This window comes from Myodes glareolus, chromosome 4, assembly GCF_982192425.1.
Source record: "Myodes glareolus chromosome 4, mMyoGla1.1, whole genome shotgun sequence".
NCBI classification, from domain to species: domain Eukaryota; kingdom Metazoa; phylum Chordata; class Mammalia; order Rodentia; family Cricetidae; genus Myodes; species Myodes glareolus.
Genome location: NC_142029.1, coordinates 85537668 through 85549928, shown reverse-complemented (window position 1 = coordinate 85549928; position 12261 = coordinate 85537668). Strand labels below are relative to the sequence as shown.

The 12261-nt window shown below is 53.2% G+C and overlaps 1 protein-coding gene across 4 annotated transcripts in view; it reads left to right on the top strand.

The window, feature by feature from the left end:
- Nucleotides 1–12261, top strand: part of Lingo1 (leucine rich repeat and Ig domain containing 1) — a 180655-nt gene that overhangs the window by 135798 nt on the left and 32596 nt on the right. For all 4 annotated transcript variants that reach the window (XM_048417190.3, XM_087905683.1, XM_085689714.2 and 1 more), the window contains one exon: nucleotides 11155–11387. The gene's annotated coding sequence lies outside the window, so the exon portion shown is untranslated. The remainder of the gene's footprint in view (nucleotides 1–11154; nucleotides 11388–12261) is intronic.

Below are 12261 nucleotides of genomic sequence, written 5' to 3'. Positions count from 1 at the left end.
GAGAGTGGGTCTGGAATACAGTGTTGCCAAGCCGGGGGATGATCCAGTTTTGCTTTTCCCTTTCTCTGCATGGACAGGTCAGCATTCACGGGTAGGCAGTTCCCCAGCCTCAGAGCTGAGCCAGCCATAGAGGGAATGAGTGTGGACAAGCTGGGACGGCTTTGGGCTTAGGAGCCAGATACTGCGAGCTAGAGCTGGCCTGGGGGCCTGTTGGGGTCATGGCTACCTCCATAGCTGTGAAAGCCCTTCAGTTCACAGCATTAGCTGTGATAGGCAGAATGGAGACAAAGCCCAGGGAGGCTGGAGTCCCACCTAAGCAATCAGTAGCAGGTATGTCAACCCTTCTGTGGCATGTTGAAGTCCTTGGTTGGGGGCGGGGCTCCAGCTCTTAGGGTTCAGCATAACTGGGCTCTGTGCTATGCAGGGACTGGTGGTGGCCAGGCCTGGGAGGGAAGTGTTGCTATGGGGTCACAGTGGGCCACGAACCTGGCACTGAACCTACACAGGTGGTGAGGAGCCTTCTTCTGGATTCTTGGCTCCCAGCAGTTTTTAAGGCTTTGGCTTGGACACCCAGTGGCCAATCTTGGAAATCTTTCCCTCATACCCATAGGACCCAGAGTGGCCAAAAAAAGCAGCAAGCAAGCGCTTCCCATGCTCATGGGACTCAGGAAGGTACATATATAGGCCCATGGCATGCAAGGTCATGCTCATGCATATGCAGGTAGGGTGCAGTATGGGGTTCTGGAAGCAGGAGTCTATGGCCATGTGTGGACATAAGATCCCAGGCATGGCCAGCAGCCATGCAGGGACATCTCCTTCTCTCCCACGATAGCCAGAGGCTACAGGGACAACTGCTGCTGGGCCTGGCTCTCCCTGGTGCCTCGCAAGGCCCACTCGAGTCCAGGAGACAGGTCCTGTCAACTTGCTGGGGACCTCTTGACAGCTGGTACTGTAGAAAGACATGGACCTTGAGGGGCCCACTTAGGCTGGCAAGGCCTTCCCCAGCCTTCTCTGAGAGTCTGCTGCTGAATATACCACCCTTGCGTGCCCTCTTGATGCCTCTCAGAGCAGCTCTACAAGAGCCTATGAGGTACTTCCTAGAAGGAGACATCAGGAAAGACAGGGGGTCTCATGGCTGGGCCACAAAGCCCTGATCATCTAAGGTCTCAACCTCTTCTCTCAGCTGGGCCAGGAGTCCCAGCTCCTGGTGGTAGGGCTAGCTGGGGGACCAAAGCCTTTCACCTTATTGTCAAGAGCATATTTCAGCTATTAGTGATGGCAGTTGGGGATTTGGGAGGATTTCTCTTTCATTTCCCAGGGCTTTCAGCAAGCATCCTCCCTCCCTGCTCTAACTGCTGATCTCTCTCTCTCTCTCTCTCTCTCTCTCTCTCTCTCTCTCTCTCTCTCACACACACACACACACACACACACACACACACACACACACACACTACACACTGGGTTGGGGAGTAGGTGGGGATAGATCTGGTTCATTCTTCCAGAAAGGGCTCCTCAGCCTCCCCCATCCTCCCAACAGATGCTCAGTGCAGCATGTACTGGCTGCAGTCTGAGGCCGAAGCTGATCCTAGACCTGTTGGCCCTATGGTGGCGCCCCTGCCCAGCTCTTTCCTGGGCCCCCCCTGACCAATAACCTCACCTTAGGGGCCTGAGAATCTCCTCTAACCAGGCCCCGGCACTAGTGGGTCACTTTTGACATTCAGCATATGGCACCGAGGGTGACAGATACTCTCATACCCTCAATGACCCTTCTCTTTCAGCCTCTGGGGTCTGAGGGACCGGGGTTTGTGACCTGTCTCCATTGAGCCTAGGTCTCTGGACCCAGGACCGTGTAGTGAGGACGACCCTGTGTCAGTGGTAAAGTGGAGTCTGGCTATGGTGCCACGGAGAAGGGTCTGCTGTAAGAGGAGGAGGAGGGAGACTGCAGAAACCACTGCTGTTTAGGAAGGAGCTTGGAGCGAGGATTTGGCTCAGCTAGAAGACTCCGTGTGCTAGGAGACGGTGATGGGCTTTTTGGCTAGCCCAGCCTGCCTAGCTGGGAGATGGCATCCAGTGGAGTACTCGGGAAGCCTCCCCACCTCCACCCCTTCAGCACCAAAGTTCTGTCTTACTCGCCCTGGCACAGTCCTCAGGGGACCCAGCCAATCTCTTGTTCCTTCTGCCAGGGCATGGTCATGGGTGCCACCTGTGTCTGTTGAAAGAATGGCACATTTGGCTTAAACTAGATATAAGGGAGGTCTTCCAAATGCCAAAGGGGGAGATTTGATGTTTATGGAGATGAGACAGATCCTCAAAATGTCTTTTGGGTTTTGAGGTGACCTCCCCGCTCCTGCCGCCAGAAACTCTGTAAGCCTTCTTCAGAAGCTAGCTATTGCCTTCTGAGTGTGGTGACATCATGGCTGCCTGCCTAAAGGGCCTTGATTTGTCTATACCCAGAGACCTGTGTGGCACCTGCCTTCCCCCAGCATAGGATGTATGTCTGACATGCGTATGCACATGTGCGATTGTGAAAGCACGTGTATGTGTCCAGGAGTGAGTTTGTGGGTTTCAAAACTGTCTTACAATCTGGAGCCAGAGAATGCAGGCTTTGCTGGAGGCATTCATTATAGACCACAGAGAGGCCATTCACTAACTCTTAGGAGTAGACACCCGGGGCTGGGGTGCTGAGAGCCCAGGGGCCAGACAGCTGGTCCCTCTCTTTAAGTGAAGGCTCAATTTCCTACCCTTCTGTCCCTGAGGCTCCCAGCCAGCTCCATCCTTCTTGCCTGATGACCCACATAGGAAATCCCTTCTCTCATTCCCGATAGACCAACCAGTCATATTGTACCTTGTGCTCAGAGGCCTCCATGACAGGAGCTGGATTGGAAATGGCATGGGCAGAGGAGAGGAACAGGAGCTGCAGTGTCATGCTGGCCCCTACAAATGTGACCTTATTCATCAGAAGCACTGTGAGCCTCGGGAGCCTTCAGGCTAGGGGCATATGGACAGCCTGACTGCTGTGGTGAGGATCTTGAAAGGTGTGAATGTGTCTGTCATCCAGTCCCATTTTGCCCACTACAGGCCCTGCAGGATCCTGGCAGTGGGCATGTGGCTGTGCCAGTGTCAAAAGCAGGAAGTGCCCAGAAAGATGGAGGCAGAATAGGCAAGTCCGCCATGAAAGGACCTCATGACCCTCCCATTATGCAGCCACAGGCCAAACAAGGAATCTAGGGCCTGTGAAGGCAAAAGGCCTGTGTGTTAAATGTGCTGAGAACATGGCTGTCCTGGATGGTAGACCGGCCATGGAACTAGGTAGTGACCATACTGGATCATATTTGGAGCCTTGGATAACATGGTAGGCACTATTATTCCAAATTTATGGACAAACTCTGAGACCCCCCCAAGGGTGGCTTGCCCTGGAGTGGGTGCAGATCTACATTGGTGGGGAAAGGGGGACCATCTATAGTTGCACTCCCTACTTGCGGCTTTGGGCTAGGAGAAGCCACTGTTTCCCAGGCTTCCCACATTCCTGTTACTTTCCAAGCTGTCCAAGAACTTTTGTAAGACTGACCACAGAGCCTCGCTCTTTAATTTCATCCCCGACTCTCATGAAACCTTGTCAACCAGAGGCTCACTGGATTCTCCTGTGTGGCTCTGTGTTCTCAGTGTCATCCCGGAGGTTAGACCAACCCCCAAGCCTGGTGTACCCCTGAATACTGCAGGGCATAGAAGAGCTGACCCTGTCCAGCCTTCCATCCAGAACTGTTTGAAAACCCACTCAGCTCTCTCCCACCCTGCATTTCCATTCTCGTCACACCCCTGCCCATCTCATTTCCCGTATTCCAGCTGAAGGCTGCTTCCTCTCTGTGCATAATCACCCTTGCCTACCCTATCTGCTGCAGTGCCTAGCACCTCGGGGAGCAGGCAGGGAGCTTGTTTCCCAGCTGCCCCCAGAGCCCCTCCCCACTCCCTGTGTATAGGGGATGTCTTCCCTGCATTTGTGCATGCCAGCTCCCAAACCCTGTGCCTGGAGAACTGGGGTCACACCCTAGTCCTGAAGGCCACTCACTCCCCCTCCTACACCTAGACTAGAGATGTCACCCTGAGACTGGATACATAGAGGCCCATCCATGCCTTGCTTGTTTTGCCTCCCATACAACAGGCTCCAAAATGGCTCTTAGCCCAAAACTGGCTGGCCTTAGATTACAGTGAGCTGAAAAACAATGTGGTTTAAAAAAAAAAATAAAACAAAACTAATTCATACTAAGTAGTATCTGACTACTAGCAGTTTTTACAGCCTGTGACACTGGTATTGGGGGGGGGGGCGCAGTAGAATCACTGACTGCTAATGCTGAGTTTTTACTGTGTCGAGCACTGTTCTAACACTGTGCATATATTAAATCATTTAATTAACCCATTAACTCAGATGGATTTCTAATGAGTAGGAAGGGAGAATGTTGAGGGATGGGAGAGGAAAGAGGGAGGCGAGGCGCTCCCTCCTCCCATTCCCACGTGACACTGAGGAGAAAGCCCCTTCCAGCCACACTTCCTGAGCACTTACAGTCACAACAGGTATTTGCACGTGGTCCCTGGGGGACAAGGGAGATGCTGCTACGTGGGGCTCAAAGTCCTCCACGGGAGGGTGGGGTTCAGGTGGAACTTCATCCCAGGGCCTCAAGGTGTGCCTTGAAGAATTCTGGATGTTCAGGTCATCACACAGGTCCTCTGAGGACTCAGAGGCACATCCCCCAGTCCCTGGGCCCTAGGGCCGTGGGACTCAGCTCACCAAGCATCCTCCAGGGCTTGTCTCTAAGCCTTAAATGAATCCTGTGGCACTGACATGGGAATCCCATGTGGCAACGGGGAGACTGAGGCTCCAGGAGACGCAACCAAGTCCATTCTGGCCCCCCAGAAAGGCGCTTGCTCCTCAATAGCCCCAGTGGGGGTGGAGAGGGGTTGCTGACGCTACAGAACTTCCCCACCCTTGACTGGGTTGCCAGGCCCCCTTTGCCCTCCACTAAGTTGTCTCCAGCTCCCAGCGCTTCCCTGGAGGAGGCTGGGCCTCTGCTTTCAAGGTCAGTCTATCTGGATGTACAGTAACTGATCCAACAGACTCCCATTAGAAATCTCCCAGCCATGGCAGCTTTTCCCATTTGCCCACCACTGCAGGCCACAGCCTACCCTGCCCAGCTTTCCCACTGTTCTGCAGGAGGACCCTAGAGCCTCAGAACTCAGACGGGGTGATGCCATTTTGAATGGACCCTAACCCTGCTGTGAGACAAACTCCTTGCCCTCTCTGAAGCCCTGTGTCCATGCCTAGGATGGTGTTTAGCCAGATAGCTTTGAGATCAGAGGAACAAGAGGACTTGACAGGGTGACCGCTCTGAGGAGGGTCCCTGAGGAACCCTGCTTGGGAGTCCTCAGGGTGAGAAGGTTCTGTGTGCGTTGCACCTGCTTGTCTCAGCAAGCTCAAGGACATTTCTAAGATGTGGCCTTAAGGCATTTGAACCAGGCTCTTAAGAAGGAGCCTCCTTAGCCGGGCGGTGGTGGCACACGCCTTTAATCCCAGCACTCAGTAGGCAGAGACAGGTGAATCTCCATGAGTTTGAGGCCAGCCTGGTCTACAGAGCGAGTTCCAGGACAGGCTCCAAAGCTATAAAGAGAAATCCTGTCTCAAAAACAAGCTAACTAACTAACTAAAGGCCTCTTTGACCTGGGGCCTGGGCCAGGCCAGACTCAAGACTGCGGTGAAGAACAGGGTACTTCAGAGAATCATGACCAGCTCTGAGAAGTGATGCTCTTGCATATCTGCCCACAACAAGCCCATATCATTTCTCCAGCCGTGCTTGGCATACTCAACAGTCCCCTCAGGAACCCACCAGGCCTGGCAGGGTCTAGTCCCTGCCCTACCCCATGCTCAGGCCTCCAGCCTAGAGAAGTTTCTTTTGGTTCTCTGCACTGGCTATTCTTCAAGCTACCTCTGTGCCCATAGTCACATTTGATCCCATGATCCCTAACGACCTTCTTCAACCCAACCTTGAGTAGCTGCCTCAAGTGACCTTTGTCCCTACTTGCCACAACTCTGGGGTGTTGAAGTTGACTGCTCATCACAGCGGAGTGAGACCCAGCTGAGTGTCTCTCTAGGCCCCATTGCCAGCCCAGCGGCCTTCTCCCTTGAGGACCCCAGTCTATCCACATGCTTTCGCTGACTGCTCAGTTGTGCCTCTATGGCCTGGCTCTGCCAGGGAGCTTGCCTGTGTTTCTTGCCGACACTGATCCCCTTTGCTTGACAGGCCTGAGGTGAAGAGCAAATCTGTGTTCAGCTCGTGTTTGTTGAGTGACTCTTTGGGCCTCAGCTTCCCGTCTGTACATCAAGGGAGAGCTCTCCAAGCCCTGGTCCCCCAGCCGAAGCAGGTGAGAGGGAGGCTACTCCCAGCTCAGAGTGAGGAGTAGAGCATGGAGTGAAGTCCATGGCGAACCCAGCTGAGACATGGGCAGTAGGGTAGGGCAAGACCTTCCCCTCTCGACCTCCCAACATGGCCTAGGCCATTGTGAGCCAGGACTACGCCGTCCGGAATGAGGTGCCACTGCTAAGGCCCCTTCCCTTCCACCCCCAGGAAGCAGATGGGCCAAGCTTGGGCGGGCGGCAGATACAGGCCTGGCATTTGTGTATGTGTGTGGTTTTTAAAAAATCTGACACATTTTTGTCACGTCTTGGTTCATCAGAACAGTAAAGGAGGCGGGAGTGTGAAGAATGTTTTAACTCGCAACTTTGTAAGAGTTCCAGGTTCTCCGGGGCTCCTCCCCCTCCCTCAAAGCCCCCGCTGTGGAGCCTCCAAGCCCATCTGTTCCACAGTCCCTGCTCCCTGCCCCCATCTACCCATCCATCCCTCTTTCAGCCAAGGGGAGACATAATTTGAGGCAGCGGTTTGGGACTCTGAGGATGGCGTAGGCAGGGAGACAAGGGCTTTTGCTTCTCAGCTCTGCTGGACCCAGACTTGCTATTTGACCTAGTGTAGTTTCTACACCCTGTGACCCATTCATGCATTCCTGCAGGGGTCTGATCCACTGCTTTTGGGGTTCTCAAGTTCTGACATGCATCGAAATGTCTGCTTGCAGGCTTAGAAGCAAGAAAGATGTAAGTGGGGCTCCCACGAAAAACTTGGGGTTCATAGCCTCCAGAGAGAATGGGTGCAAGGGCAGCAGACACATTAACTCTTCACCCTTCCTCCTCAACCCGCTACACCCACCTAAGAAAGATGGCTCAGGGCTAGATGAAGTCTAAGAAAGTCACTTTGGGGTCAGGTGAGGAGGAGATGGGGAATGCCAGGGAGTTGCTTCTCTTCTGCTTCTTGGTACCACAGGGCCCCAGCAAAGGATGTAGGGTAGGTGCCAAGCCCTAGAAGACTGCTCCTTAGCCACCAGCCCTGCAGTCCCCAACCCTGGCACTAGTTTCCACTACATTAGTCACGGAAATGCCAGCTGGCCTGGAAAAACAGGGTTGTCTGCAAGACAGGCTGGCAGGCATTGCCCCGGTGGGCACGGGAGGGGTTTGGGGCTAGGGAGTGGCGGTACCCTAGGGCATCTCAGCTAAGGCTTCGGCTGCTTCTTCTTTCCATGACTCAGAGGTCAGGGCTCTGGGCACCTTCACCATTTCTTGATGGGATGGGGCAGGTGATTATGGTACCAGTGCAGGGACAAGGAAAACAATCCCTGACTCCACTTCTGTTCCCCATGCTCTTCCAAAGCTTACTAGAAACTCCCATACCTAGAGTTTACATCAGGGCAAAGGCAGAGGGGTAAGAGGCAAGCAAGGCCCACCTTGGAAAGCCCCAGTTCATTGCTGGCCACAGAGAGCCCTACTTGGTGGTGAGGCAGCTCCTGGTGCCCTGCTTGGGCTGCCAAAGGGCAGCCGAGGAATCCAACATGCCGCCCATGGCAGCCCCAGTCAGGCCCAGGGCCGGTTGAGTCAATGCGCCCTGCTCGAATCTCACCATATGGGCGCTGGGTGGCTGCAGGGGGTGGAGCTGGAGTTGCCATGAGAACCCGCACATTGGCATTTCCTCTTTTGGGAGGCTGAACCATGTTCTGCAGGCAGTGTAGGCTTCTGAATCCCATTTCTCTGTGCTTTTAGGAAGGGAAAAAGGGCAAGGGAAGGGGGTGGAAGGAGGCGAGGAGGGAGGGTGGCAGAGTCAGACTGACTGCTCTGAGAGAGCAGCCGACTGTCTGGGGCTGCTGGAGATGGATCAGGGGCCGCTCTTCCTGGGGCTCAATCCAGGCCCAAACCAGGATCTCAGGTCTCTCTGATCATGGGTTCTGGCCTTAAGTATATTTTCCCCTAAATCACATGACCTTGTCTCCTGCCTGATGTCTCTGTCCATTTCCTGGACCCTTTCTGAAAGCTGTGCTCTCTCATGTCCCTGGTTGCTCAGCGCTGTTGACAGTGACACAGAGAACAGTTAAAGGTAGAATCTGCAGACTGCACTGTTAAAGCCTTGGTCCTTGCAATGGGCTAATGGCACCAACCCAGGGGCTTCCCATGTGCCCACTAGAGGCCCACACAGAGCTGACTCTGTGGGCGGTGCTTTGGTATAATAGTTCAGGACATGACTCCAGCAACAGGTAAATTAGAGATAGGGCCCCAATCCTGGAGGGAGTGTCCACCTGAGCAGGGTGTGGTATGGGATTTGGTGTGACCAAGACCTGGGAAGGAACTTCCCCGGCAGGGAGAAGAGGGCGGTGGTCAACATATAGGAAATTTGGGACAGGGAACCAGATATGACCCATTCTATTTCTCCAGGCGTAAGGCAGGTCAGTCCACACTGCTGCCCAGTCTCTAGGGGTCAGGGGGAAACCCAAGAGGTGAAAGTATGCCCAGGATTCCAAAGGAGGGACATCTGACTTTCTTCCAGGAAGCTGTGGGGTAGAGAGGTGGGGCAGTGGGCCCCCAATAACTACAGAGCCTGGGAGTGGAGTCCTACTGTGTGCCTGAATCTCACTTAGTTTCTGAAATAGCCAAAGGGGGATGACAGTATTTGACACCTAGAAGGATTGAGGCTCAGAAAAGGCCTGCAACTCACCAGGGTCACCCCTCTCAGGGCCCAGCACTACGAGGGTGCCCAGCCTCTGACCTCCGATTCTCAGGCGTTCCCATGATGCATCCCCAGACCACTGTGAAGGCTGCGGGGCACAGTGCTCAGCAAAGAGTAGAAGATGAGATGTGGTTAGTGCGTTCAGACCCTGTCCTCACTGCCCAGGGACACTGCATGACCACATCCGGCCAGCTTAGTGTAGCCACTAGAGTCTGGCTTGGGAAGGATGTGGTCCTGGCAACATATGGATTGGGGTTGAGCCCTGTCTTTACTGTTTACCCATTCTGGCCCCCACAGCACATTGTTGGGGGACCACAGAGGCACTGGACCAATCAAACTAGATGGCTAAACTCCTGAGACTTCAAACAACACAAGCTTCGTTCCCAGGCTGTTACATGGACTAGCTGGTTCTGACTGTCACTCAAGCCCCCAGGCTGATGGCTACCCACCGTTTTAACATGTATATCCACAGTTGCCATGACAGCAGAAAGAAGCGTGGCCAGTTTCTCTTGTGACCCATGTAGCTTCCACTAAAGTTTCATTGGTCAAAGCGTGAGTCACATGTAACTCTGAATGGGACAAGGGAGTTCAGCTTTTAACCCCATGCTTAGAGGAAAAGAGTCTCCGAAGGAAACGGTAAACATCTCTTCACGGCGGCCTCAGGCACCCGCCACACACGGATGCTGTGAGCTTTGAGTGAACTAAGGGAAGCACACAAACTGTACCTAATGAGTGTGAGCTCCTTTCCCCCAGGCCCCAACTCCAAGGGGACCCACCTCCCTCCCTTCCGTTCGCTGACCATGTCTCTCAGATAAGTCATCAGCATCGACAAGCCCTGCTTCAGAGATGAAGCCCTTTAGCTTTGGGATGAAGACAGACGGCAACTTCCCCAGGGTACGGCATGACGGCAGCTGGGGCAGGAAGAACAGCCAGGTGCCTCACTCTGCCGAGTCCCTTTTCCAGCTCAGCACCTCCTTTAACAAATGAAAAAGCAGCAGATCCTAGTAATACCTTAACTCTATTAAGGACTTCATAAGACCCAGATCAAATTACATCTCCTGCAATCGAACGGTAAATTCGATTCCATTCAACAAATGTTCCATTCGACTCCATGAGGGCCTAGGGGGTCTGGGTAGCCCACTTGGCTGGGGACCTGTCTTTCATTCACAGGAAGATGCCACCCTCCCTGGCATAGGTCTGTCCTAGAGTTTGAACTCAGTGAGTAAGGGAGGCCTGGTGTGTAGGGATCAATGGGAAGGGACAATGACTTAGGACTTTGGACCACTAAGGCCCAAGTGGACCAGAACAGAAAACTGGGTTTCAAGACACCTGGAATTCAGAGCCACCTTGACCTCTAGACCTGCGTCCATGGCCACAGGGCTGTGGCCTTGGGTAATTTCTCTTTGGATTTAAATCTTCTGTCAATAATGTGCTCAGTCCCCATCCCTGCCTCTGACCTTAGACTTCTGAGACATATCTCCTCAAACTGAGGGGACCACAGTGGGACGGAGGGCCTTACCCATTTTCCCCAACTTTGACCTTTCCCTTTTGGTCAGGCCCTGTGTACTAGACCCCACTGGGTTCCATAGGACCTCAGTCATGGAAGGACAGAAGACTGAGCATCTGTGGCAGATGAGGGGCAGCTATCACCCAGAGGAGATACTGACATGGGGGAAATGATTTACTTGTTTGACACACACACATGCGCATGCTCCATGTGCCTTCCCCAGCTACAGCCACAGGCAAGAGATGGTGGGTTTGTTTGAGCAGAGAGGATAGCTGTCAGCCGTCATCTTCCCATGCACTTCTGGAAGCCCAGAGACCCCCTTCTATCTAACGAATCCCCAGCCGTAGCAGGAGGAGTACCAACGCCTCCTGGCACTTTTCATTGATGAAGTACTTTGTGTTGGCTTTCATGTTTGATCCCCACAGTGGCCCTGTGAGGGATGCTTCTGTCCCATCGAGTTCTTAATTCAGAGAAGGCGCAAGATTTGCCTGAAGTCAGTTAGTAACGACCTCCCCTCATGCTGGCTGACTCCCTGGTCTATTTGTGCCTACCTTTCAGGAGTCACGTGAGCCCCCCTCTGGGATCTGGCATGAAGGAGAAATGGATTCTGGATTTTCCACTCTGGCTTCCCCTGACTTCTTCAGAATTTAAGAAGCATCCTGAGGCCTCTCTTGCTCAACCTCAGCCTAGAATCCCCGAGGATCAATCCAGAGAGCCAAAGACTTCAAGACCTAAAAACACCAAGTCCTTTTCCCTGGACACAGACTGGACAGAGCTAACTAGTTCTTCAGGTAAAGAGGCCAGCATGGCACTGATCAGACTGGGACTACCATCTTTTATTGGGGGGGGGGGATTCTGCTGATCTAGCATACGGAAGCTTGGGTGTGCTTGCTCTCTATTTAAAGCTGTTTGCATGGTGTGATTTCAAGAACCTTGAGCGAGAGATAGCACGTGCATCGGCCCTTGCTTGTTAGTGCCAATTATGACTGGAACAAACCCTAGGTCCAGACGGTCCTGGTACCAACAACAGTCTCATACACATTTGAGGTTTGGCTATTTGACTTTCAGAAGGAGCCAGGGCCATGTTTTCTAGATCTTGCTTGTCCACAGTTCTGGGTACAACCCGGGTCGTGCAAGACTCAGATTCCTTTAGCTTTGCAGCGACACTGTCACCTGCCATTTTTAGATCAGCTGGGTTTCATTAGCTTGTTTAGCTCTTTCAATACCAGCCTGCAAATTAGCAGAGAGAAGGTGTTAACTGCCTCCTAGGTTCCCATGCAGCTTTCTGCACACTGTTCATTCAGTCTCTGTCACTCATTCACTTACTCGGAACATACTGATTGACTGTCACGCCCTGGGACGCAGGGGTGCCAGAGGCAGAGCTTGCAGTTACATTTCCACAAACAGAGAGCTCACTCTTCCTCCAGTTTGTTCTCAAAACATGGCCTCTATAAGGCTAGGGAGATAGCTCTACGGATGGGGTTCTTGCTTTGCAAGTGTGAGAACGAGTCCAAATCCTCAGAACCCATGAGAGGCCATAATCCCTGCAGATTCCCTGGATCCCCAGAGTAAGCCAGCTAGCTGGACACGAGCAACCTCTGGATTCAACCAGCAGACTCTGCCTCAATAAATAAGGTGGAAAGTGGTCAAGGGAGACTTGACATC